The following is a 26,490-nucleotide window of genomic DNA, read 5'->3' as shown; positions in this document are numbered from 1 at the left end:
GCGATGTTGGATGCAAGCGGACAATGGGCCTGATTCAGACCCGCTCGCAAGCGCTATTCGCTCGCAAGTGGGTCGATGGCCGGTCAGTGCGCATGTGCCGCATGCGCACTACGCATGCGCAAGCCCCGGAGTGAGAGAGAAATTCTCTCGCTCCGGGGCTCACTACAAACGGAGCGGCGGTTGATGTTGATAGAGCCGGAAGCTCACTGGGACTTGCGGCAGACGAGATCCTACCACAAGGGTCTCGTCGCAAGCCCAATGGCCATCACCTGGCCGCTCGCTAAAGCTGTGGGTGGTAACAGGAGGCCGGCTTAAAAAAAAAAAGTGGCCGCCCTTATTCAGAGCGAGCGCTCGCTTTTTGCGAGCGACTCTGAATCAGGCCCTATGTTTTCAATCTGTGCAATTGTCTGAGTTGCACTGTGCTTGTGTCCTGATGGTTACTGCACAAAGAAGCAGACTGAAATTGTACGCAGATCCGTGCAACATCGGTGGGCATTTCTGTGAGGTAAAGGGTGTGAATAGCCAGACATGGGTGTGTTACAGGCATATTGCTGTCAGTGTCTGCTTCCAAAGATGCAGTTGCAATGACCGTGGTGGCCATGTACAGACTTAGAAATTGCACTTGCCATAGGGTATGTGCAATCTCCAATTATGTGTCTGATGGTGCAACTGATGCATCCGATGATGCATCTTGATATGCACAGTGGCGAATTAGCACCACAGCCATTTGGTGACTCAGTGGGAAGCATGTCGGCTTCGGCATTAGCATATTACACAGATGCGACTACATAAAAAGACTCAGTCATGGCGTCCACCTCTGGGGGTGACTCAATTGTTTATTTGGTGATAATTTTTTTAAGGTGCCTGATGGAGAAATTCAATTGCTTCTCCGTCTGAGCACGAGAGCCGCCAGCTATGGCATTTCTGCTCACACCCTCAGGAGGGTGTTTTAGCAAAAATGTGTGATAAACCCATGGTTAAGGTGCCCTAAGCAGTCAAGGCACCCGAATCAGGACCCTAACCAGTTCTTTTGATGAGTTTAGCCATTTTACACAGCTAAACCCAGTCTAATAGGGCATGAAGATGGTAATAATTATATGATATATATATTATATAAATGAAGATATATATATAAATATGTATATGTGTGTATATATATATATATATATATATATATATATATATAGTGGCACGGACAGCACAGATCTGACATGGTTATAAAACTGCAGGTTGTCAGATCCAGGCCAGGGTGTGTGTGTGTAACTTTGAGTCTGGGAAGGCAGCTGATTACAGACACCTGTGTCAGGCTGATAAAAGAGCTGCAGAGACACTGGGAAACTGATCCCGATGGTGAATCAGTTGCCCAGGTTATAGGCCCAGGGGTGACTAGTGTTAGGGGTCCAGGACCTTAGGGTCTACTGAAGAACTTGTATTTACTGTATGTGACGACTCTGGGAACAATGTATTGGCTATGAGAGCTGACCTGTTGTAACATCTTGCCTGTGAACACTGCACTGACCTGTAAACCTCCCAGTGAGAAAACAAACTATTTTGGGATTTTACTCCTGTCTATGTGATTCTTGTCACATTCATTGCCTGAACAGGGACCTTTGCTGGATGCTAATATGCAACAATAGCCTGGATACAGTGACTGGATCCACCCACAGCAGCAGTGAGACGCATTGCGGGACGCTACCCACTGCACAGGGGCTTGGTGAGTCTGAGTTGCACTACTAGCAGCTGGGTAGGTGAGTGTGGCAGGCCAGCCATAAAATGGTAGTTGTTCACAGAGATAATCTGTCCATGTCTATATGCAAATTGTACACAATATAAAACTGCTTGTTAGTTCCTGTGTATGGGGCTTTGAGCCCAGGGAATGTAGTGCAGTTTTAAGGAAAGCCAGCTGATATGGATTGCTGGGAATCTGGATTGCAAAAAAGATTTTTATTAAACCAGTTAAGTTTGTCTATAGAGTGGACTTGCAGTGTAAAATGAAGGAGGTTTTCAGAATGTTTTCTGAAATGGCTACAGGGCAGCAAACCCTGATACAGGGCCAGCAAACCCAAATTCAGTTACTGCATGAATAATTAGTGGAAATAAGGAAAGGTGAACAGGAGTGAAAGGTGCTGCATAAGCTGACACCATGATATGACATAGGCCTATTTGTGCACCTTTGAGCACATGGTTACTAGGCTAAAGTGAACAGAGGAGCAGGGGCTATAAGATAAGCTCGCAATCTTACAGGGGAAGCTCAGAGGGCCTATGTGGTTCTACCAGTGTCAGAGGCAGACTCCTATCCTCACCTGAAAACAGTATCCTTGCTAGAGTTGGTGTATTGGGCCCCAGCAAAGCCCAGAAATTCCATTATTGGCACCTGAACCCATCTGATCCTCCAAGGCTTCAGCTGGTGGACCTGGCCAGACTAAGTAGTAGACACCCCTTAGCGCATGATGGAGATTGTGGCTATAGACCATGCTATAAGGGTGCTAGATCATGGTGTGCAACAGTGGGCCCTTCAAGCTGACCCCCAAACATTTGAGGAGTTAGTTGTGGAATGGTATGTGACCCTCGGTCACAAACCTAGGTCCAAGGTCCCGCCTTGCAAAACTGATAAACCCCTACCGATTGTATGTTTTGATTGTGGAGAGCCTGGTCATGTATGTCGGGGCTGTCCAAACCGGAGTGTGCCGATGAACTGTAGTATGAGTAAAGCAGCCCAACCTGTTGTCAGAACAAAGAAATGGTGTAAGGTGGAGCTTATCAGACACAAGGCAATAAGGATTAATAATCAATTTTAATCACAATCACAATATCACAATAAAAATGCAAGATACACATATCCTAAAAAAAACATTCACATGTACATATTAAATATCCAAACAGTAAAATTAATCTCAGCAGGGGCCTAAAAGATCTCCTATATATCCTGATTCCGCACAGTACTAAACAAATAATTGAAAGTTGATATTTATGTAGCTATAATGTAGCAGACAATGTTGCAGTAAAGTTAATACGTTACTGTATTAAAGTTCTAGTGACAAACTTCTAAAAGATCCTTTTTATAGACTGTCCTGAGTGGATTTCATATACTCACAATCCTGGATTACTATAATGTAGGAAATGATCCAGCTCCTCACTAATTAGGTTGTATGTGTGAGTGAGCTGAAGTGTCCAGATCATCTGTATGCACCAGACAAACTCTGCCTTTTTGAGAAAGCCTCCATGTGAGGAGAAACATGTTAAGGATACAGAAGGATCTAAGATACTGTATACTCACTGGACCTGAGAATCAACCTATTTCTTATTGCATCTTGGATTTAAATAACAGAAAGTGTGAACATTCCATTTGAGGGTGAGTATACAGGTGCCATACTTGGGAATCCGCTGCTCTGTTTGCCCCTCACCTGATTACAATTATTATGGAAGCCATTATTAGAGGGTGCATGCTGCTCTAACTGAGAGTGAATACCCAGTCACTGTATTAAGAACACTGTTGTTACACTGCAATTTATTGCGAATACGGACCCTGCTCTCATTACTTTGTTGAAGACTCTGGGCAACTGCTGGAATACGCTGGGTCTCCTGACAGAGAGCCGCACAGTTTGTCTGGTGCATATGGATGATCTGGACACCTCAGCTCACTCACACATACAGCCTAATTGGTGAGGAGCTGGATAATTTCCTACATTACACTAATCCAGGATTGTGAGTACCGTATATACACGAGTATAAGCCGAGTTTTTCAGCAAATTTTTTTTGTGCTGAAAAAGCCCCCCTTTGGCTTATACTCGAGTGACCCGGGTCGGTTCTCCTGTTACGCAGCTGAGTAGGGCGCCACATATTGGAGGGCGCCTCACTCAGCTACGTACCATGCGGGCCGCGGTGCAGACTGTCTCTGTGGCACAGCTGCACCGCGTGTGTAGCGCTGACCGGACGGAGTTCGGTCAGCACTACACAGTACCAAACACACAGCCGCCGCCACTGGCAGCTGTGTGTTTGCTGTAATCAGCAGCAGCTGAGAGTCTGTCAGACTCTCATCGGCTGCTGCTGCTCCCACTGCGGGAGCCATCTTCCGGCTCCTGCAGTGGGTAATGGGAGAGACGTCATGATGTCATGACGTCTCTCCCATAAGTACAAAGCGGCCGGAGGAGCCAGTAGCAGCGTCGGGACCAGGAGAGGGGTTTCAGGTAAGTGTTTTTTTTTTTTTATTACGTCTCTCTCTACTGGGGGGGTTACTACTGGCGGCAGTACCAGGGGGGTGATTACAACTGGGGGCACTACAAGGGGGGGATTACTACTGGGGGCACTACCAGGGGGGATTACTACTGGGGGTACTACCAGGGAGGGATTACTACTGGGGGTACTACCAGGGAGGGATTACTACTGGGGGTACTACCAGGGAGGGATTACTACTGGGGGCACTACCAGGGGGGATAGTACTACTGGGGGCACTACCAGGGGGGGATTACTACTGGGGGCACTACCAGGGGGGGATTATTACTGGGGGCACTACCAGGGGGGGATTACTACTGGGGGCACTACCAGGGGGGGATATTACTACTGGGGGCACTACCAGGGGGGATTACTACTGGGGGCACTACAAGGGGGGCTACTACTGGGGGCAATTTTTTTATTTTTAAAATTTACCAGTAGCTGCTGCATTTCCCACCCTAGGCTTATACTCGAGTCAATAAGTTTTCCAAGTTTTTTGTGGTAAAATTAGGTACCTCGGCTTATATTCGGGTCGACTTATACTCAAGTATATACGGTATGTGAAATCCACTCAGGACATTCTATAATAAGAATATTTTAGAAATGTGTCACTAGAACTTTAATACAGTAATGTATTCACTTTACTGCAACATTGTCTGCTACATTATAGAATAATTGTGGCTACATAAATATCAACGTTCAATTATTTGAAACAACACAGGCACCTACAGTATTTGTTTAGTACCGTGTGGAATCAGGTTATATATGCCATCTTTTATTGTGATAGTGATTAAAATAGGTTATTAATCCTTATTGCCTTGTGTCTGATAAGCGCTACCTCACACCATTTCTTTGTTCTGTTTTGATTGAGAGAAGATTGGCATAGCTTCTCGTGTTGGTGTGCAGCATTGTGACACTTTTTACAATACACCACTGCTAGCACCAATATTACTGTTTGTTGTCTCAACCTGTTGTCAGCCTGTTTGTGGGAATCACCTCCCCAGCATTAACCACTTTGTTCCATTTAAATATACAAGTTGAAGGCCAGGAGGTCTGGGCTTTGGTTGATACTGGTAGTGCACTATCCATTATTTCAGCTAAGCTGGTACCTAACGGAGTTGACTGAGTTTTACCCTCTATAAAGATATTGGACCTCATTCAGAGGCGGTTGTTAGATGCAAGCGGTTGCTTTGAATGAGGGCGGCCACTTGCATCTTGTAGTGCCGCCTCTTGGTCGATCGCTAAGCTGTGGGTTACCACCCACAGCTCTAGCGACTGACCAGGGTGATGGTTGCGATGGTCAAGACCATCGCGACCACCTGGCTTGCGACGAGACCCTAAGGTTGGGTCTGGGCACTCGCAAGCCCCAGGGAGCTTCCTGCTCTGACCTAGCAGGAAGCTCCCCACTGACATCACTGATGATGTCAGTGTGGCTGCCCACAAAATGGCAGGAGTTCCTTAAGGAACGCCTCCATTTTGGAAACAATCCCCCTGGCCTGATTACAAAATGGGGCGAGCTGTCGATCAACATCGACAACTGCCCCTTTTGTAGCGAGCTCCAGAGCGAGAGAGTTTCTCTCTCGCTCCGGGGCTTGCACACGTGCAGGGCTACCCATTGACACGGTTGCGAGCACATCGGTGCTTGCGACCGGGTCTGAATGACCCCCATTGTGTGTCCATGAAGATCTGGTAGAATACCCACGAGTACAGCTACAGGTGGTGTTAAAAGGATGACCATTTAAAATAGTGGCTGCTGTGGCCAGTGGCGTAACTAGGGTCTGCGGAGCCCACGGCAAGTTTCAGATTGGTGCCCCCCCCACACACACACATCACAAATATTTTGCGTGAACGCCGCGCGGCAAAAATGTGGGTGTGGCCACCTACCAGAAGGGGCGTGGCTACTGAATATGGGGCGTGCCAACATGACACGACACCCATATTTTGGCACATTCCTTTACATTCCATATGCACCTTACCTCTGCGGTGGTTTCTCACAACGTGGAACATCTGAAGAAATGTATCCTCCCAGGGACGATGGCGTCTTCAGTCGGTATTCACTATTAATGTAGGTCACATCGTCCGGAAGATGCCTGTTCGTGTGGGAATAATAACAAAGTCATCATCATACAACAGTGGTTCAACCAGCCTCGTGCCTCCTCTCAGCCACACCATCATCCCACTGCATCATCCGTCAGCCACACCATAGCCTCCCCCCTGTGTCATCTCTCAGCACACCATCATCTCCCCCCTGCGTCATCTCTCAGTCACACCATCATCTCCCCCCTGCGTCATCTCTCAGTCACACCATCATCTCCCCCCTGCTTCATCTCTCAGTCAGACGATTAGCTCCCTCCCTGCGTCGTCTCTCAGTCACACCATCATCTTCCCCCCGCGTTCTCTCTCAGTACAGACACAGATACACACACACACTGATACATATATATACACACACACACTGACACATGTATACACACATATATATATATATATATATATACACACTGACATATATTCACAATGACACATATACACACACACACACACTAACATATACACATACATACACACTGACATATACACATACAGTACATACTGACACAAACACACACTCAGGGCCATAGGGAGGGTGGTGTAGCCGGTGCCTCCGCACAGGGCGGAGAGGTCTGCAGAAAGTAACCTGCAGTGCTGCGTGGCGCACACCAGCGATGCCGGCGAAGATCCCCGCCCTCCACCCACCTCCGAGAGGAAAAGGTAAGAGCTCAGGGGAGGAGGGGGGTGGGGGTGAGCGAGAGGGGCGGAAGTGCAGCACAGGGCGCACTGTCATCCTGCTATGGCGCTGCACACACTGACATATACACATACACACACTGACATATATTCACACTGACACATATACACACATACACTGACATATACACATACAGAACATACTGATACATATACACACACTGACACATATATACACACACACTGACATATACACATACATACACACTGACATATACACATACAGTACATACTGACACATATACACACACTGACATATACACATTGACACACACAGATACGCACACACACGCTGACACAGACGCATACAGACACACAGACACACAGACACAGATACGCGCACACACACACAGACACATACACACGCTGACACAGATACACACACACTGACACAGATGCACACATGCTGACACAGATGCACACATGCTGACACATGCACACATGCTGACACAGATACACATGCTGACAGTAACAGATACACACATGCTGACACAGATACACATGCTGATGCATATATACACACAAATGCTTACAGATACATACATGCTGACAGTAACACAGATACACACATGCTGACACATATACATACATGCTGACACATGCCCACACATGCCCACACATGCTGACACAGATACACACATGCTGACACCGATACACACGCTGACACATATACACACATGCTTACACAGATACCTACATGCTGACAGTAACACAGATACACACATGCTGACACAGATATATATATGCTGACACATATATACACACATGCTGACACATATACACACATGCTGACACATATATACACACACTGATGCATATACACACATGCTGACACAGATACACACATGCTGACACATGCACAAACAGATACATACATGCTGATACAGATACACACATGCTGACACAGATACACACATGCACATGCTGAAACAGATACACACGCTGACACATATACACACATGCTTACACAGATACATACATGCTGACAGTAACCGATACACACATGCTGACACTAACACAGATACACACATGCTGACACAGATACACACATGCTGACACAGATACACATGCTGACACATGCACACACATGCTGACACAGATACACACATGCTGACAGTAACACAGATACACACTTGCTGACACAGATACACACATGCACATGCTAAAACAGATACACACGCTGACACATATATACACACGCTGATGCATATACACACATGCTGACATGCTGCTCTCCCCCCCCCAATACTTACCAGTGGTGAAGAAGCTGCAGTGCGCTGGGGAAGGAGAACTTTCACTATCCGTGTCACCCGGCGCCGGCAGCAGCTCTCAGCCTCTCAGGATCAGCAAGCTGCTGAATATCAGGAGGACTGCCTTGGAGGAGCTGCGCGTCTCTGCTGCAGCTCCCCCTACAGTCAGCACCTGACTTTCCTACATTCTCTTTTTATGCACATCATATCTTCCGCATACCATCAAACCTTCCCATATGTCCCTTACATCTCCATTAGAATGCACCACGTGCCATTAAACCTTTCAACATTCCATCAGACCACCACACGTGCCATTTACATCATCATTAGACCCTCCACTTGCCATTAAACCCCTTCCACTTGACCGTCAGAACTCACCAAGGTCCTCTCACCTCTGTGTGATTTAGCCCTAGAAACACAACATCAATGTTGATCGATTTTGATCTATTTTAAATTGAACACAATCAATTATATCAACCTTTAATAATCATACCGCCTTCTCCCAAAACTTGAGTATTAGTACTGTTTAAGTTTACATACAAAGAGAATATAAAAAAATACTGAGAACTATACATTCAGTAACATACTATGTCTGTGACTCTGTGTTATATCCCTACTGTGTATATATAAGAACAAATGTGATACTAAATGTTCTTAGTTCAATAGGCCTTGCTGTATATCTTCATTTACAAGACTCGCCTAGGAAAGTAATGGTATACCGATGTGACTGGCGCTGACAAGGGGATGATTTTATAAAATGGAGAAATATGGTCATGAAAGCTGTAAGTGTAAAATTCATCTGTCCTCTGCAAGTATAATGCCCGTGAAATGTCATTCATTCCACTAGAAATCCTGACATTTAATATATTATAATTCTGTCTTAAATATTCTTTGTTTACAGAAAATATTCCAGAATGTACGATGTTCAATATTTCTGGCATTGACAATGTTCTTTCCTAGACACTGTTTTGACTTCTGCTCTGTTTTATTCTATTTGTGTTCTGTTTTATTACACTGGCGAGTGAAAGGTTTAGAGTGATTGTACAAATGTTGGTAATGTACAGCATTATAGCTATTTTTACTTTTTGAGTGGTAGAAAAAAAATCATAAATATTGAGCCATGAAGAAGTAGGAGGTAAGCCGAAATTACCTACAACAACACCATGCTTTTTAATATGTTAAAGAGGCTATACAAAGCAAAATATGCATACAGTCAGGTGCATAAATATTGGGACATTGACAGAATTTTCATATTTTGGCCTCTATTCACCACCACAATGGCTTTGAAATGAAACAAACAAGATGTGCTTTAACTGCAGACTTTCAGATTTAATTTGAGGGTAATTACATCCCAGGCCCTGGGCTTGGCACACCTGCAAAATGAGGGTGACATGACCCAGTTTTATAGAACGGTTCCGGGTTGCTGCCCCCTAAACGCTGCAGCATGTCAATCATGAATGGGTCTGCGCATGAACAGACCTCCAAACACTGGATATGTACGTAAACCATTGGGTTTACATACTGTATATTAATATAAACAAGTAGTTTACTGGTGTTATATTCAACTTTTTCAAATGTTAAGTCCAAGGAGATAAATTTCAAGCTCATCCTCAATGTCATTAAATGTTAGATTTAGTCAACTGCTCAAAATAGTCAGTGCAAAAAGTCAGAATAAATGAAGGGTGACACTTTCTCAAGTACAGAATTCTACCTGTTCTGCAACATCATATAGTCCACTAGTAAGCCATCAATCCATAGACGACACTATGACAGGCTAATGCCACATTGTGCGGACTGTTAATGTAAAAGGGAACTGAACTATATTTCATTAATTTAATATTACATTATTTCCATACACTCTTCATGGATAGTCTCACAAATTACTCCTACATTTTTCATAATTTGTCTTATAAATACACCCGTTAAACCACATTAACCACTTAACTGACAATTTTTTTCCAAAAACTGCTCCGAAATTGTCGTTTTTTTTTTAAAGAGTGAATTAGGTCAAGAACACCTTTTTAAAACTTATCCAACACTATTTTGTAAAAAAAATAAATATTTTTTTAAATGCTGTGTACCATAAAAATGGCAATTTTTATGGTATATAGTAGCGATGGCCATAATAGAAACCATCGATGGTGACATTGATTGAGACCACAACTGCCGATGTCACCTTTACATCGGTTGGGGGCTGCCATCTGAATACATATGTGTGTGTGTGTGTGTGTGTGTGTGTATATATATATATATATATTAGGGGTGTGCATCGGCCACTTTTCGTGTTTTGTGTTTTGGTTTTGGATCTGGATCTTTCTTCGTGTTTTGGATCTGGATTGGTTTTGCCAAAACCACCCTTCCGTGTTTTGGGTTCTGGGTTTTGTGTTTTGGATCTGTATTTTTTTGAAAAAAAGCATAAAAACAGCTAAAATCACAGAATTTGTAGGTTTTTCTGCTCCTATGCTATTATTAACCTCAATGACCTTAATTTCCACTCATTTCCAGTCTATTCTGAACACCTCACACCTCACAATAGTGTTTTTATGTCCAAAAGGTTGCACCGAGGTAGCTGGATGACTATGCTAAGCGACACGAGTGGGCGGCACAAACACGTGACCCATCTAGGAGTGACACTGCAGTGGCAGGCAGGATGGCAGTTAGAAAAACTAGGCCCCAAACTGTACATAATGCAAAGAAAAAAAGAGGTGCAAGATGGAATTGTCCTTGGGCCCTCCCACCCACCCTTATGTTGTATAAACAGGACATGCACACTTTAACAAATCAATCATTTCAGCGCCAGGGTCTGCCACACAACTGTGGCTGAAATGATTGGTTCGTTTGGGCCCCCACAAAACAAGCTGGCAATTAATGTGTCCCTGCACAAACTGGCTCTACGGAGGCAAGATGTCATCCTCATCCTCCTCATCCACCGATTCCTCACCCTCTTCAGTGTGTACATCCTCATCCTCACAAAGTATTAACTCGTCCCCACTTGAATCCACCACCACAGGTCCCTCTGTACCTTCTGGAGGCTGGTCTCCCTGGAAGAGCTGATAATTCATTTTGATGAACATCATCTTCTCCACATTCTGTGGAAGCAACCTCCTACGCCTTTCGCTGACAAGGTTCCCGGCTGCACTAAACACTCTTTCGGAGTACACACTGGAGGGGGGGCAACTCAGGTAAAATAGAGCCAGTTTGTACAGGGGCCTCCAAATTGCCTCTTTTTCCTGCCAGTACAGGTATGGACTGTCTGACATGCCTACTTGGATGCTGTCACCGATGTAATCCTCCACCATTCTGTCAATGGTGACAGTATCATATGCAGTGACAGTAGACATGTCAGAAATTGTTGCCAGGTCCTTCAGTCCGGACCAGATGTCCAAACTTGGTCCTGCCTGCCCTGCATCACCGCCAGCGGGTTGCTTAGGATACCTAAGTTTTTTCCTGGCAGCCCCAGTTGCGGGAGAAAATGAAGAAGGAGCCGTTGACGTGTCACGTTCCGCTTCAGCTGACAGTGTGTTCACCAGCAGGTCTTTGCACCTCTGCAGGCTTGTGTCGGCCGGAAAGAGAGACACCACATAGGCTTTAAACCTAGGATCGAGCACGGTGGCCAAAATGTAGTGGTCTGATTTCAACAGATTGACCACCCTGGAATCCTGGCAAAGCGAATGAAGGGCTTCATCCACAAGTCCCACATGCCGAGCGGAATCGCTCCGTCTTAGCTCCTCCTTCACTTTCTCCAGCTGCTTCTGCAAAAGCCTGATGAGGGGAATGACCTGACTCAAGCTGGCAGTGTCTGAACTGACTTCACGTGTGGCAAGTTCGAAGGGCTGAAGAACCTTGCACAACACGGAAATCATTCTCCACTGCGCTTGAGTCAGGTGCATACCCCCTCCTTTGCCTATGTCATAGGTGGATGTATAGGCTTGTATGGCCTTTTGCTGCTCCTCCATCCTCTGAAGCATATAGAGGGTTGAGTTCCACCGCGTCACAACCTCTTGCTTCAGGTGATGGCGGGGCAGGTTCAAGAGTGTTTGCTGGCGCTCCAGTCTTCGGCACGCAGTCGCTGAATGGCAAAAGTGGCCAGAAATTTTTCGGGCCACCCAAAGCGTCTCCTGCACGCCCCTGTCGCTTTTCAGAAAATTCTGCACCACCAAGTTTATTGTGTGAGCAAAACATGGGACGTGCTGGAATTTGCCCAGATGTAATGCCCGCACAATATTGGTGGCGTTGTCAGATATCACAAATCCCCAGGAGAGTCTAAGTGGGGTAAGCCACTGGGCGATGATTTCCCTCAGTTTCTCTAAGAGGTTGTCGGCGGTGTGCCTCTTACTGAAACCGGTGATACACAGTGTAGCCTGCCTTGTAACGAGCTGGCGTTTCTGAGATGCTGCTACTGGTGACGCTGCTGCTGTTGCTGCGTAAGGTGATACATCTACCCAGTGGGCTGTCACAGTCATATAGTCCTTAGTCTGCCCTGTTCCACTTGTCCACATGTCCGTGGTTAAGTGGACATTGTGTACAACGGCATTTTTCAGGACACTGAGGACACTTTTTCTGACGTTTCTGTACAGTCTCGGTATCGCCTGCCTAGTGAAGTGGAATCTAGACGGGATTTGGAACCGGGGACACACTACCTCCATCAATTGTCTAAATCCCACTGCACTAATGGCGGATACCGGACGCACGTCTAACACCAACATAGCAGTCAAGGCCTCAGTTATACGTTTTGCTTCAGGATGACTGCTGTCGTACTTCATCCTCCTCGCTAAGGACTGTTGGAGGGTCAATTGTTTAGTAAAAGTAGTGGTGTTCCTACTTCCTCTCTGGGATGATGAACGACTCCCAGCAGCAGCAGCAACAGCAGCAGCGGCAGCAGTAGGCGTAGCAATGCAGGATCCTCCGGAGGAATCCCGGATAGGAGAGTCAGTCATGCCAGTGATATGGCCTGCAGGACTACTTCCGATCCTGACTAAGGAGGAAATTGACGAGGAGGGAGTTGACGGTGTGGTTTGCAGGCGCTTGGATACAACAGGACAACGGGATTTAGGTGTCCCTGGACTGCTTACGGTCTGAGCCAAAGTTTCTGAACTTGACAGTAACTTTTTATGAACGCGCTGCAGGTGCCGTATAAGGGAGGATGTTCCTAGGTGGTTGACGTCCCTACCCCTACTTATTTCACCTTTACATATGGTACATATGGCAAGACAGTTGTTGTCCGGATTTGGATAGAAATATTGCCAGACCAAAGAGGTGGAATGTTTGGTCTTCTGCCCAGGCATGACCGTGATGGGCTTTTTCATCCCACGGACAACAACTGTCTCCCCCGGAGCCTGATTTAAACAAACCACATCACCATCAGAATCCTCCTCGCCAACTTCCTCCTCAGCGCCAGCTACACCAGTATCCTCATCCTGTTGTACTTCAACAGTGACATCTTCAATTTGCATATCAGCAAGTGGACTGTGGGTGCTCCTTTCAGCACTTGCAGGGGGCGTGCAAATGGTGGAAAGAGCCACCTCTTCCCGTCCAGTGCTGGGAAGGTCAGGCATCGCAACCACCACCACACTTGGACTCTCTTTGGGGATTTGTGATATCTTCTTAGAAAGCACAGTTCTTCGCTGTGCTTTTGCCAGCTTAACTCTTTTGATTTTTTTAGTGGGAGGAGTGCTTCCATCGTCATGTGAAGCTGAACCACTAGTCATGAACATACTAGGGATCGACCTTAGCCGTTCCTTGCCACTCCGTGTCGTAAATGGCATATTGGCAAGTTTACGTTTCTCTTCAGCTGATTTAAATGTCTTTTTCAAGGTCATTTTCCTGAACTTTGCCATTTGGGATTGTATGTGCCCTCTACTATGACATTGGGCATCGGCCTTGGCAGACGACGTTGATGGCATGTTATCGTCTATGTCATGACTAGTGGCAGCAGCTTCAGCACTAGGAGGAAGTGGTTCTTGATCTTTCTCTATTTTATTTTTATCGGAGAAAGTTTGGTCCTCCATTTATGTTATATCGATTTGATATATACGTGCGGCTAAACACAGAAAATAAATTTTTTTTTGGTTCGGACTGGAGTGTACTTTGTGGGTTACAGCACCCTTTAACGGTCAAGCCAGCCGGCCCTTTACTTATGACACAGGCGCACGCTTGGCACTACTTTGTTGATGCACGTGCGGCTACTGCGCACACAATTCACAAACACAGAAAATAATTTTTTTTTTGGTTTGGACTGGAGTGTACTTTCGGGGGTTACAGCACCCTTAACGGTCAAGCCAGCCGGCCCTTTACTTATGACACAGGCGCACGCTTGGCACTACTTTGTTGATGCACGTGCGGCTACTGCGCACACAATTCACAAACACAGAAAATAATTTTTTTTTTGGTTTGGACTGGAGTGTACTTTCGGGGGTTACAGCACCCTTAACGGTCAAGCCAGCCGGCCCTTTACTTATGACACAGGCGAACGCTTGACACTACTTTGTTGATGCACGTGCGGCTACTGCGCACACAATTCACAAACACAGAAAATAATTTTTTTTTGGTTTGGACTGGAGTGTACTTTCAGGGGTTACAGCACCCTTTAACGGTCAAGCCAGCCGGCCCTTTACTTATGACACAGGCGCACGCTTGGCACTACTTTGTTGATGCACGTGCGGCTACTGCGCACACAATTCACAAACACAGAAAATAATTTTTTTTTGGTTTGGACTGGAGTGTACTTTCGGGGGTTACAGCACCCTTTAACGGTCAAGCCAGCCGGCCCTTTACTTATGACACAGGGGCACTCTTGGCACTACTTTGTTGATGCACGTGCGGCTACTGCGCACACAATTCACAAACACAGAAAATAATTTTTTTTTAGGTTTGGACTGGAGTGTACTTTCGGGGGTTACAGCACCCTTAACGGTCAAGCCAGCCGGCCCTTTACTTATGACACAGGCGCACGCTTGGCACTACTTTGTTGATGCACGTGCGGCTACTGCGCACACAATTCACAAACACAGAAAATAATTTTTTTTTGGTTTGGACTGGAGTGTACTTTCGGGGGTTACAGCACCCTTTAACGGTCAAGCCAGCCGGCCCTTTACTTATGACACAGGCGCATGCTTGGCACTACTTTGTTGATGCACGTGCGGCTACTGCGCACACAATTCACAAACACAGAAAATAATTTTTTTTTAGGTTTGGACTGGAGTGTACTTTCGGGGGTTACAGCACCCTTAACGGTCAAGCCAGCCGGCCCTTTACTTATGACACAGGCGCACGCTTGGCACTACTTTGTTGATGCACGTGCGGCTACTGCGCACACAATTCACAAACACAGAAAATAATTTTTTTTTTGGTTTGGACTGGAGTGTACTTTCGGGGGTTACAGCACCCTTAACGGTCAAGCCAGCCGGCCCTTTACTTATGACACAGGCGCACGCTTGGCACTACTTTGTTGATGCACGTGCGGCTACTGCGCACACAATTCACAAACACAGAAAATATATTTTTTTTTTAGCACTTGGGGGGAGCACCCCTGATGGACAGAGCACCCCCTGGACAACACTACAGCACCCCTTTAGGACTGGGACACTGCACAGGACTTTGGAACTGACTGCACAACACAGTCCAGCCAGCCCCTATGGACTTTGAAGTAGTGGACACAGCCCCTATTAACAACAGCAGCACAGCACAACACAGCCAGCCCCTATGGACTTTGAAGTAGTGGACAACAGCAGCACTACACTACACTACACTACACAGCACTAACTCCCACCCTCCCTCTTCACTGTCCACAGCCGAGTGAGAAAATGGCGCCGACGCGGGTACCTTATATAGGATCCAAAACCCGCGAGACTCGGAAGGCGGGATGATGACGTTTTGCCTCGATGTCAGATCCGAGTCAGGCGGGAAAAGTCGAGCCTGACTCGGATCGGACTCGGATCGGGGGGGCTCGGGGGGGTTCGGATTTCAGAAATCCGAACCCGCTCACCCCTAATATATATATATATATATATATATATTTATGGACCTGACTGTGAATATATATATATATATATATATATATATATATACATACAGTCAGGTCCATAAATATTGGGACATTGACAGAATTTTCAGATTTTGGCCTCTATTCACCACCACAATGGCTTTGAAATAAAACAAACAAGATGTGATTTAACTGCAGACTTTCAGATTTAATTTGAGGGTAATTACATCCAAATCAGGTGAACGGTGTAGGAATTACAACGGTTTCTATATGTGCCTCCCACTTTTTAAGGGGCCAAAAGTAATGGGACAAACTAAACAATCCTAAGTCTAACATTCACTTTTGAATACTTTGTTGCAAATCCTTTGCAGGCAATTACAGCCTGAAGTCTGGAATTCATAGACATCACCAGACACTGGGTTTCATCCCTGGTGATGCTCTGCCAGGCCTCTACTGCAAATGTCTTCAGTTCCTGCTTGTTCTTGGGGCATTTTCCCTTCAGTTTTGTCTTCATCAAGTGAAATGCATGCTCAATCGGATTCAGGTCAGGGGATTGACTTGGCCATTGCATAACACTTTTTAGCCTTAAAAAACTCTTTGGTTGCTTTTGCAGTCATTGTCCATCTGCACTGTGAAGTGCTGTCCAATGAGTTGTGAAGCATTTGACTGAATATGAGCATATAATATTGCCTGAAACACTTCAGAATTCATTCTGCTGCTTTTGTCAGCAGTCACATCATCAATAAATACAAGGGAACCAGTTCCATTGGCAGCCATACATGCCCACGCCATGACACTACCACCACCATGCTTCACTGATGAGGTGGTATGTTTTGGATCATGAGCAGTTCCTTTCCATCTCTTCTCTTCCCATCACTCTGGTACAAGTTGATCTTTGTCTCATCTGTCCATAGGATGTTGTTCCAGAACTGTAATGGCTTTTTTAGATGTTGTTTGGCAAACTCTAATCTGGTCTTCCTGTTTTTGTGGCTCACCAATGGTTTGCATCTTGTGGTGAACCCTCTATATTCACTCTTGTGAACTCTTCTCTTCATTGTAGACTTTGACACATATACATCTACATCCTGGAGAGTGTTCTTGATTTGGCCAACTGTTGTGAAGGGGTTTTTCTTCACCAGAGAAATAATTCTTTTGTCATCCACCACAGTTGTTTTCCATGGTCTTCCCGGGTCTTTTGGTGTTGCTGAGCTCTCCGGTGCATTATTTCTTTATAAGAATGTTCCAAACAGTTGATTTGGCCACACCTAATGTTTTTGCTATCTCTCTGATGGGTTTGTTTTGATTTTTCAGCCTAATGATGACTTGCTTCACTGATAGTGACAGCTCTTTGGATCTCATATTGAGAGTCGACAGCAACTGATTCCAAATTCAAATGTCACACCTAGAATCAACTCCAGACCTTTTACCTGCTTAATTGATAATGAAATAATGAGGGAATAGCCCACACCTGTCCATGAAATAGCTTTTGAGTTGATAGTCCCATTACTTTTGGCCCCTTAAAAAGTGGGAGGCACATATTGAAACTGTTGTAATTCCTACACCGTTCACCCGATTTGGATGTAATTACCCTCAAATTAAATCTGAAAGTCTGCAGTTAAAGCAAATCTTGTTTGTTTCATTTCAGAACCATTGTGGTGGTGAATAGAGGCCAAAATATGAAAATTCTGTCTATGTCCCAATATTTATGGACCTGACTGTATGTGTGTGTATGTGTGTGTATATATGTATATGTGTGTATATATATATATATATATATATATATACACACATATGGAAACCTATACAGTACTGACATGCATATATATATATGTGAATATGTAGATATATATATTTATATATAGATGTGTATACTACATATATCTCTGTATACACACACACACACACATATATGTGTGTATATATATATATATATATATATATATATATATATATATATATATATGTGTGTGTATATATAGAGATATATACCTATATATAGATATATTTTTTTGAAGGCAGGGTATACTATGAGGGGTGGATCTTGCTTCTGTTCTACCAGGCTCTAGCAGAGCTGGGGGAGGGAGAGGACGTGTCGTTGGGCTGCCGCTTGCAGCAGGGCAGGGGGAGGGAGCCTGACAGCATTGAGCGCTGTGTTATTTTCCCGACAGCTGCTTTGACCTTTGCAACCGCCGGATGTGAGGAGTACCACCGGGCTACCACTCGCAGCAGTTCAGTGGGAGGGAGACTGTGCGCTCTTAGGGTGTGGGAGCTGCGGGTGCAGGGCACTAGCAGGGCTGGGGTAGGGAGAGGAGGCTCTCGGGGATTATTGAGCAGCTGCCCACTGAGCTTTTCCGACTGGATGTATCTGATATGACCATGTCAGGGAAAGCCCAGTCTGGTATGGTCGTATCTGATACGACCATGCCAGGCAAGTGGTTAATTACATGTTTTTGGTCCAGTAGATTCTGTGTCACAGCAGTGTTTCACAATATACACATATACATGTTATAAGCATACTTGCTGACTTTCTGGCTGCTCCTTCCGGGAGGGAGCAGCCAGATTGGCAGGGTAATGGGGGGGCGTGGCTGGAAAAAGGGGCGTGTCCGGACGGGTGCCTGGCATTTGGAGGTGTCACTGGGGCGGGGTCACGCATCATTTTGGCCCCACCCCCACTACACAATGCCGATAATACAGGCTTTGTGAAGCAGGGGGCGGGGTCAAAATGACGCGATTCAGCGCGAGTTGCGTCACTGGCTGCCCTCGCAGCGGGGGTTAACAATAAATTGCGGGGGGGGGGGTCGGGAGTATTGGCGGCCGCTAGGAGGCTTGCCTGCCTTTCCGGGGTGCCGGGAGCTGCACCCGATTATCGGGAGGCTCCCGGCCAAATCAGGTGGGTAGGCAACCCTGGTTATAAGTAACCCACATTAGCTAACACACCAGCACCCAGGACCCCGTTATTGGGTCCAGCGCTGCGCCCTGCTGTCCTCCAGACTCCTGTCATCCTCATTTTTACGGCTTCTTTCTCCTGGTTTGGGCACAGTGTCCTCCCTGGTGTTTCCACGCTGCTAGTCCATGGTCAGTGGCAAATGCAGGACTTCTAGAGGGGTGTATCCAAACGCTTGATTTAAAAGCGAGTGTGACCAGTCCATAAAGAGGGTAGAATTAGTAATCAACCAGTTTTAATATGCATCATACAAAGTGTATTGTGTATCATAAATCCAGAATATACAGGACCAGTGATCGCAGTAAGCCATTAGATGCGGCAGTAGGGCCATCCTGCCTCAGCTGAACAGATTTATTTTAGATGTGGGCACCATTCCAGACTATTGGAGCAAGTCCGGGAGCCTGGATGAGCAGCAGAAGAACCTAGCACTGCCCTGGACATATATGTACATATTGGGCTCTATAACTGTGCATCCCTAATAGTGCATGTTTCCCAGATCTCATAGTTGGTGCACAGGTTATTTATTACTGTCTGATACATGTTAAAAGATCCACATGTGGTGCTAATTATTTTGTTTGTGATACTGAGAAGAACATGCAACACTAGCAAAATTCTATTGTATTACTATTTCTACTGTGGTCATGTGTGTGCTGGGGAAGGGGGTTTCCAGGCAGATGGAATCCCCCCTGCGTTTGTCTATAATGGTCATGTTGGTGAGGCATCACTCTGACATCTGACCAATCCTGAGACGGCAGGTCCTGACCACATGAGTGGCCTGGACAGTCACAAACAAGGGGGCCCTATTTAATTATTCTGATTCTGGCAATAGTTGTCAGTAAAACTGCTTCTAGAGGCCTCAGTACTAAGGCACATGGTTCATGTGTAATTCATAGTGCAATTCTGATATCCTGCTGGGTAATCCTGTTAAGCCTGCACTGTGCAACCCTGTTGTTCTGCTGTGCACTCCTAGCACTGTACAATCCTGATATCCTGCTAAACCTACATTGTGCAATCCTGTTATACTGCTGGGAAATCCTGCTGAACCTGAACTGTGCAATCCTGGTAACCTGCACTGTGCATCCTAATACCTTATGGTGAAATGAGTTATACCTGCATTGCGCTACTGTATCCTGATAATTTGTTTAGTATTATGTGGTTTCCTGCCAAACAGCCTGGTGCAAACTTGTACTTTTTTCTTGTACCTGATTGCTAATCTGCGATACTGTAGTTCTGCTGTGCAATTCTGTTATCCTATTGGGTAAACTTGCTGAACCTGAACTGTGCAACCCTGATATACGGCAGTGCGCATCCTAACATTTTATGGTGAGATCAGTTATACCTGCATTGTGCTATCCTGATATTTTGTTTAGAACTATGTGAATTCCTGCTAACCAGCCTGGTACAAACCTGTACTTTTTTTTTTTTTTTTGTATCTGGGTTCCTACTCTGTGGATCCTGCATTCCTGCTCCTTATGTATCTGCAAACTTTTGCCAGCTGTGTCTGCTGCACATTACACTGCTTCTGCCATCTTTTTTCTAGTTGTGCTAGTAAAGCTTCTGATTTTAGTCTGTATGAGGAGTAATATTATACAGCCATTTAGCTTCACATTTAACATTACAGTCATTACAGCTAGTCCAAGGGGCCCTGGCCTTAATCCCAAACCTCCTAGTGCCATGATAGTTTTTACTGCCAAACTGGCTTTGACAGGGAATCCATCCCCAAAAGTAGATCTAGTCTAATATTTGGCTAGCAGACTGGAGAATCAAGAAGCCAAACATTGCCAATTCATGCAGTACCTAAATCACCTGTCTAATTGTATGGACACTAGTCAGGTCTCATTGTACAGTACATGACAGCACATATAAGAAAATTAGATTTAAGAGAAAATCTAATTTCTGTCCTAATAATCAAAACTATGGGTCTGTAGTTTATTTTTCACAAATAACATTGCTTGATTTCAAAATGATCTGTTATAAAAAACATATTGGTCAAATTTAAATAGGGAGGAAAATAGGGATTGTCATTCATTAAGCAGATAAAGGGGGAGGTTTGGTCCTTATGTCTAGAGAAGATGACTGGCAGAAGCCATGACCCAGCTAAACAATTCATCTGTTTATCGTACTCTGCAGAATGTTCCTAGTTCCTACCTCTATATTTCAAACAGAATTTAAACTGCTGTTGGATGAGGCCCTCTGAGGAGATATCATAACCAAAGATGAATTTCTTCACCTGTATTCTGGATTTCCTGTCACCCCCATTTTCTATCACATTCCCAAAATACACAAATCCCTCACAGAACCTCCAGGAGACCTATTATTTAGGGTATAGGGTCTCTCACTTCTAATTTGGCATCATTTATTGATTATTTTCTAAAAGAACAAGTTTTGACCTTGAAATCTCATATAGAGGATACTAGACATCTTTTGAACACTATTTTGAACATGAAAATGAAAATGAATATTTTTTAGATGTGCAGACACTGTATAACTATATACTCCATGATTTGGGAGTCAGAGTCACAACTCAATTTTTAGCCTAAGATGGCAACTTATCTCAATATCTAAAAAAATAATTGTGGATTCTATCACTTATATTTTGACACATAATTATTTCATATTTGAGGAGATATTTTATTCTCATGTGTTGGGAAGAGCCATAGGCACCAGGTTTGCTCCAAGCTTTACCAATCTTTAAATGGAGAAATTTGAAGAAGAATATATATGGGATGGTCCATACAGAGCAAACCTGGTGTACTAATGCTGTTATCTAGACTGTCTTTTTATAATTTGGGATTGGGATGAACACCAAGCACTAAAATGTATGTAGCAGGTATTCTCTTTCCCTTACTTGCTACTATAAACCTTTCTAATCTTTCTTTCCCTTTAGTGCCTCCACCTAAGTCTTGTATCTCATTATGCTATACCTGGAGTGGACTTGCGAACACCCCTCGCTGGTAAGTATTGGTTATGTGTCAATTTATACCTTAATATCAATTATTTTACCCACCAGGGACACTTACAAATATGCAGCAGCAATAATTCACTTCAATTTAACATCTATGGATTACACACAAATAGTTTACATAGTTTATTTTACTGCAACTCTCTGTTCTGCTGAAGATGAGTTTGGTTAATGACCTAACATATTCAGAATAACATTCCCACATGAATGAAATTGTCATGCTATTATTCTATATAAATTACATACAAATAACCAATAACCTGTTTTCTTAAAAGCTTTAAAGAGATTACCCTCTCATATGCTGTTCTTAAATTCCCCTTATTAGTCAATGTGAATGGCCATGCTTGTTGGTGCACGTATTAGTAGAGTAGTATGCATTTAAGTAGTAAAATCAGGGTTTATAGGGAATTCTTAAAATTAGTCTCTTCTCATCCAATGGGCTCTAGTAGTGATATGCACCAGCCTGTAGAGTTATTCCTTATAATCCTTGGTGCAATGTTAGCAATTGTGCCTGAATATAAATTAGGGGTGAGCGGGTTCGGATTTCTGAAATCCGAACCCCCCCGAGCCCCCCCGATCCGAGTCCGATCCGAGTCAGGCTCGACTTTTCCCGCCTGACTCGGATCTGACATCGAGGCAAAACGTCATCATCACGCCTTCCGAGTCTCGCGGGTTTTGGATCCTATATAAGGTACCCGCGTCGGCGCCATTTTCTCACTCGGCTGTGGACAGTGAAGAGGGAGGGTGGGAGTTAGTGCTGTGTAGTGTAGTGTAGTGTAGTGCTGCTGTTGTCCACTACTTCAAAGTCCATAGGGGCTGGCTGTGTTGTGCTGTGCTGCTGTTGTTAATAGGGGCTGTGTCCACTACTTCAAAGTCCATAGGGGCTGGCTGGACTGTGTTGTGCAGTCAGTTCTCCATAGGGGCTGTGTCCACTCCAAAGTCCTGTGCAGTGTCCCAGTCCTAAAGGGGTGCTGTAGTGTTGTCCAGGGGGTGCTCTGTCCATCAGGGGTGCTCCCCCCAAGTGCTAAAAAAATAATATATTTTCTGTGTTTGTGAATTGTGTGCGCAGTAGCCGCACGTGCATCAACAAAGTAGTGCCAAGCGTGCGCCTGTGTCATAAGTAAAGGGCCGGCTGGCTTGACCGTTAAGGGTGCTGTAACCCCCGAAAGTACACTCCAGTCCAAACCAAAAAAAAAATTATTTTCTGTGTTTGTGAATTGTGTGCGAAGTAGCCGCACGTGCATCAACAAAGTAGTGCCAAGCGTGCGCCTGTGTCATAAGTAAAGGGCCGGCTGGCTTGACCGTTAAGGGTGCTGTAACCCCCGAAAGTACACTCCAGTCCAAACCTAAAAAAAAATTATTTTCTGTGTTTGTGAATTGTGTGCGCAGTAGCCGCACGTGCATCAACAAAGTAGTGCCAAGCATGCGCCTGTGTCATAAGTAAAGGGCCGGCTGGCTTGACCGTTAAAGGGTGCTGTAACCCCCGAAAGTACACTCCAGTCCAAACCAAAAAAAAATTATTTTCTGTGTTTGTGAATTGTGTGCGCAGTAGCCGCACGTGCATCAACAAAGTAGTGCCAAGCGTGCGCCTGTGTCATAAGTAAAGGGCCGGCTGGCTTGACCGTTAAGGGTGCTGTAACCCCCGAAAGTACACTCCAGTCCAAACCTAAAAAAAAATAATTTTCTGTGTTTGTGAATTGTGTGCGCAGTAGCCGCACGTGCATCAACAAAGTAGTGCCAAGAGTGCCCCTGTGTCATAAGTAAAGGGCCGGCTGGCTTGACCGTTAAAGGGTGCTGTAACCCCCGAAAGTACACTCCAGTCCAAACCAAAAAAAAATTATTTTCTGTGTTTGTGAATTGTGTGCGCAGTAGCCGCACGTGCATCAACAAAGTAGTGCCAAGCGTGCGCCTGTGTCATAAGTAAAGGGCCGGCTGGCTTGACCGTTAAAGGGTGCTGTAACCCCTGAAAGTACACTCCAGTCCAAACCAAAAAAAAATTATTTTCTGTGTTTGTGAATTGTGTGCGCAGTAGCCGCACGTGCATCAACAAAGTAGTGCCAAGCGTGCGCCTGTGTCATAAGTAAAGGGCCGGCTGGCTTGACCGTTAAGGGTGCTGTAACCCCCGAAAGTACACTCCAGTCCAAACCTAAAAAAAAATTATTTTCTGTGTTTGTGAATTGTGTGCGCAGTAGCCGCACGTGCATCAACAAAGTAGTGCCAAGCGTGCGCCTGTGTCATAAGTAAAGGGCCGGCTGGCTTGACCGTTAAAGGGTGCTGTAACCCCCGAAAGTACACTCCAGTCCAAACCAAAAAAAAATTATTTTCTGTGTTTGTGAATTGTGTGCGCAGTAGCCGCACGTGCATCAACAAAGTAGTGCCAAGCGTGCGCCTGTGTCATAAGTAAAGGGCCGGCTGGCTTGACCGTTAAGGGTGCTGTAACCCCCGAAAGTACACTCCAGTCCAAACCTAAAAAAAAATAATTTTCTGTGTTTGTGAATTGTGTGCGCAGTAGCCGCACGTGCATCAACAAAGTAGTGCCAAGAGTGCCCCTGTGTCATAAGTAAAGGGCCGGCTGGCTTGACCGTTAAAGGGTGCTGTAACCCCCGAAAGTACACTCCAGTCCAAACCAAAAAAAAATTATTTTCTGTGTTTGTGAATTGTGTGCGCAGTAGCCGCACGTGCATCAACAAAGTAGTGCCAAGCGTGCGCCTGTGTCATAAGTAAAGGGCCGGCTGGCTTGACCGTTAAAGGGTGCTGTAACCCCTGAAAGTACACTCCAGTCCAAACCAAAAAAAAATTATTTTCTGTGTTTGTGAATTGTGTGCGCAGTAGCCGCACGTGCATCAACAAAGTAGTGTCAAGCGTTCGCCTGTGTCATAAGTAAAGGGCCGGCTGGCTTGACCGTTAAGGGTGCTGTAACCCCCGAAAGTACACTCCAGTCCAAACCAAAAAAAAAATTATTTTCTGTGTTTGTGAATTGTGTGCGCAGTAGCCGCACGTGCATCAACAAAGTAGTGCCAAGCGTGCGCCTGTGTCATAAGTAAAGGGCCGGCTGGCTTGACCGTTAAGGGTGCTGTAACCCCCGAAAGTACACTCCAGTCCAAACCAAAAAAAAAATTATTTTCTGTGTTTGTGAATTGTGTGCGCAGTAGCCGCACGTGCATCAACAAAGTAGTGCCAAGCGTGCGCCTGTGTCATAAGTAAAGGGCCGGCTGACTTGACCGTTAAGGGTGCTGTAACCCCCGAAAGTACACTCCAGTCCAAACCTAAAAAAAAATTATTTTCTGTGTTTGTGAATTGTGTGCGCAGTAGCCGCACGTGCATCAACAAAGTAGTGCCAAGCGTGCGCCTGTGTCATAAGTAAAGGGCCGGCTGGCTTGACCGTTAAAGGGTGCTGTAACCCCCGAAAGTACACTCCAGTCCAAACCAAAAAAAAATTATTTTCTGTGTTTGTGAATTGTGTGCGCAGTAGCCGCACGTGCATCAACAAAGTAGTGCCAAGAGTGCGCCTGTGTCATAAGTAAAGGGCCGGCTGGCTTGACCGTTAAAGGGTGCTGTAACCCACAAAGTACACTCCAGTCCGAACCAAAAAAAAATTTATTTTCTGTGTTTAGCCGCACGTATATATCAAATCGATATAACATAAATGGAGGACCAAACTTTCTCCGATAAAAATAAAATAGAGAAAGATCAAGAACCACTTCCTCCTAGTGCTGAAGCTGCTGCCACTAGTCATGACATAGACGATAACATGCCATCAACGTCGTCTGCCAAGGCCGATGCCCAATGTCATAGTAGAGGGCACATACAATCCCAAATGGCAAAGTTCAGGAAAATGACCTTGAAAAAGACATTTAAATCAGCTGAAGAGAAACGTAAACTTGCCAATATGCCATTTACGACACGGAGTGGCAAGGAACGGCTAAGGTCGATCCCTAGTATGTTCATGACTAGTGGTTCAGCTTCACATGACGATGGAAGCACTCCTCCCACTAAAAAAATCAAAAGAGTTAAGCTGGCAAAAGCACAGCGAAGAACTGTGCTTTCTAAGAAGATATCACAAATCCCCAAAGAGAGTCCAAGTGTGGTGGTGGTTGCGATGCCTGACCTTCCCAGCACTGGACGGGAAGAGGTGGCTCTTTCCACCATTTGCACGCCCCCTGCAAGTGCTGAAAGGAGCACCCACAGTCCACTTGCTGATATGCAAATTGAAGATGTCACTGTTGAAGTACAACAGGATGAGGATACTGGTGTAGCTGGCGCTGAGGAGGAAGTTGGCGAGGAGGATTCTGATGGTGATGTGGTTTGTTTAAATCAGGCTCCGGGGGAGACAGTTGTTGTCCGTGGGATGAAA

The 26,490-nt window shown here is 45.2% G+C and overlaps 1 long non-coding RNA gene across 2 annotated transcripts in view; it reads left to right on the top strand.

Annotated features, from left to right (window-relative positions):
* Window positions 1–1,358: 1,358 nt before the first annotated feature.
* Window positions 1,359–26,490, top strand: part of LOC148511607 (uncharacterized) — a 33,892-nt gene continuing 8,760 nt past the window's right edge. The window contains exons 1-2 of one of the 2 annotated variants that reach the window (XR_015880246.1): window positions 1,359–1,714; window positions 22,062–22,128. This is a non-coding gene — a long non-coding RNA (uncharacterized LOC148511607). Of the gene's footprint in view, window positions 1,715–8,916; window positions 9,032–22,061; window positions 22,129–26,490 lie in introns of those variants that run through there. The other variant, XR_015880245.1, reaches the window with a different exon arrangement.

The sequence above is a fragment of the Taudactylus pleione genome, unplaced genomic scaffold (genome assembly GCF_031769625.1).
Source record: "Taudactylus pleione unplaced genomic scaffold, aTauple2 ptg000302l, whole genome shotgun sequence".
Classification (NCBI taxonomy): domain Eukaryota; kingdom Metazoa; phylum Chordata; class Amphibia; order Anura; family Myobatrachidae; genus Taudactylus; species Taudactylus pleione.
This window is presented reverse-complemented; position numbering and strand designations above follow the sequence as displayed.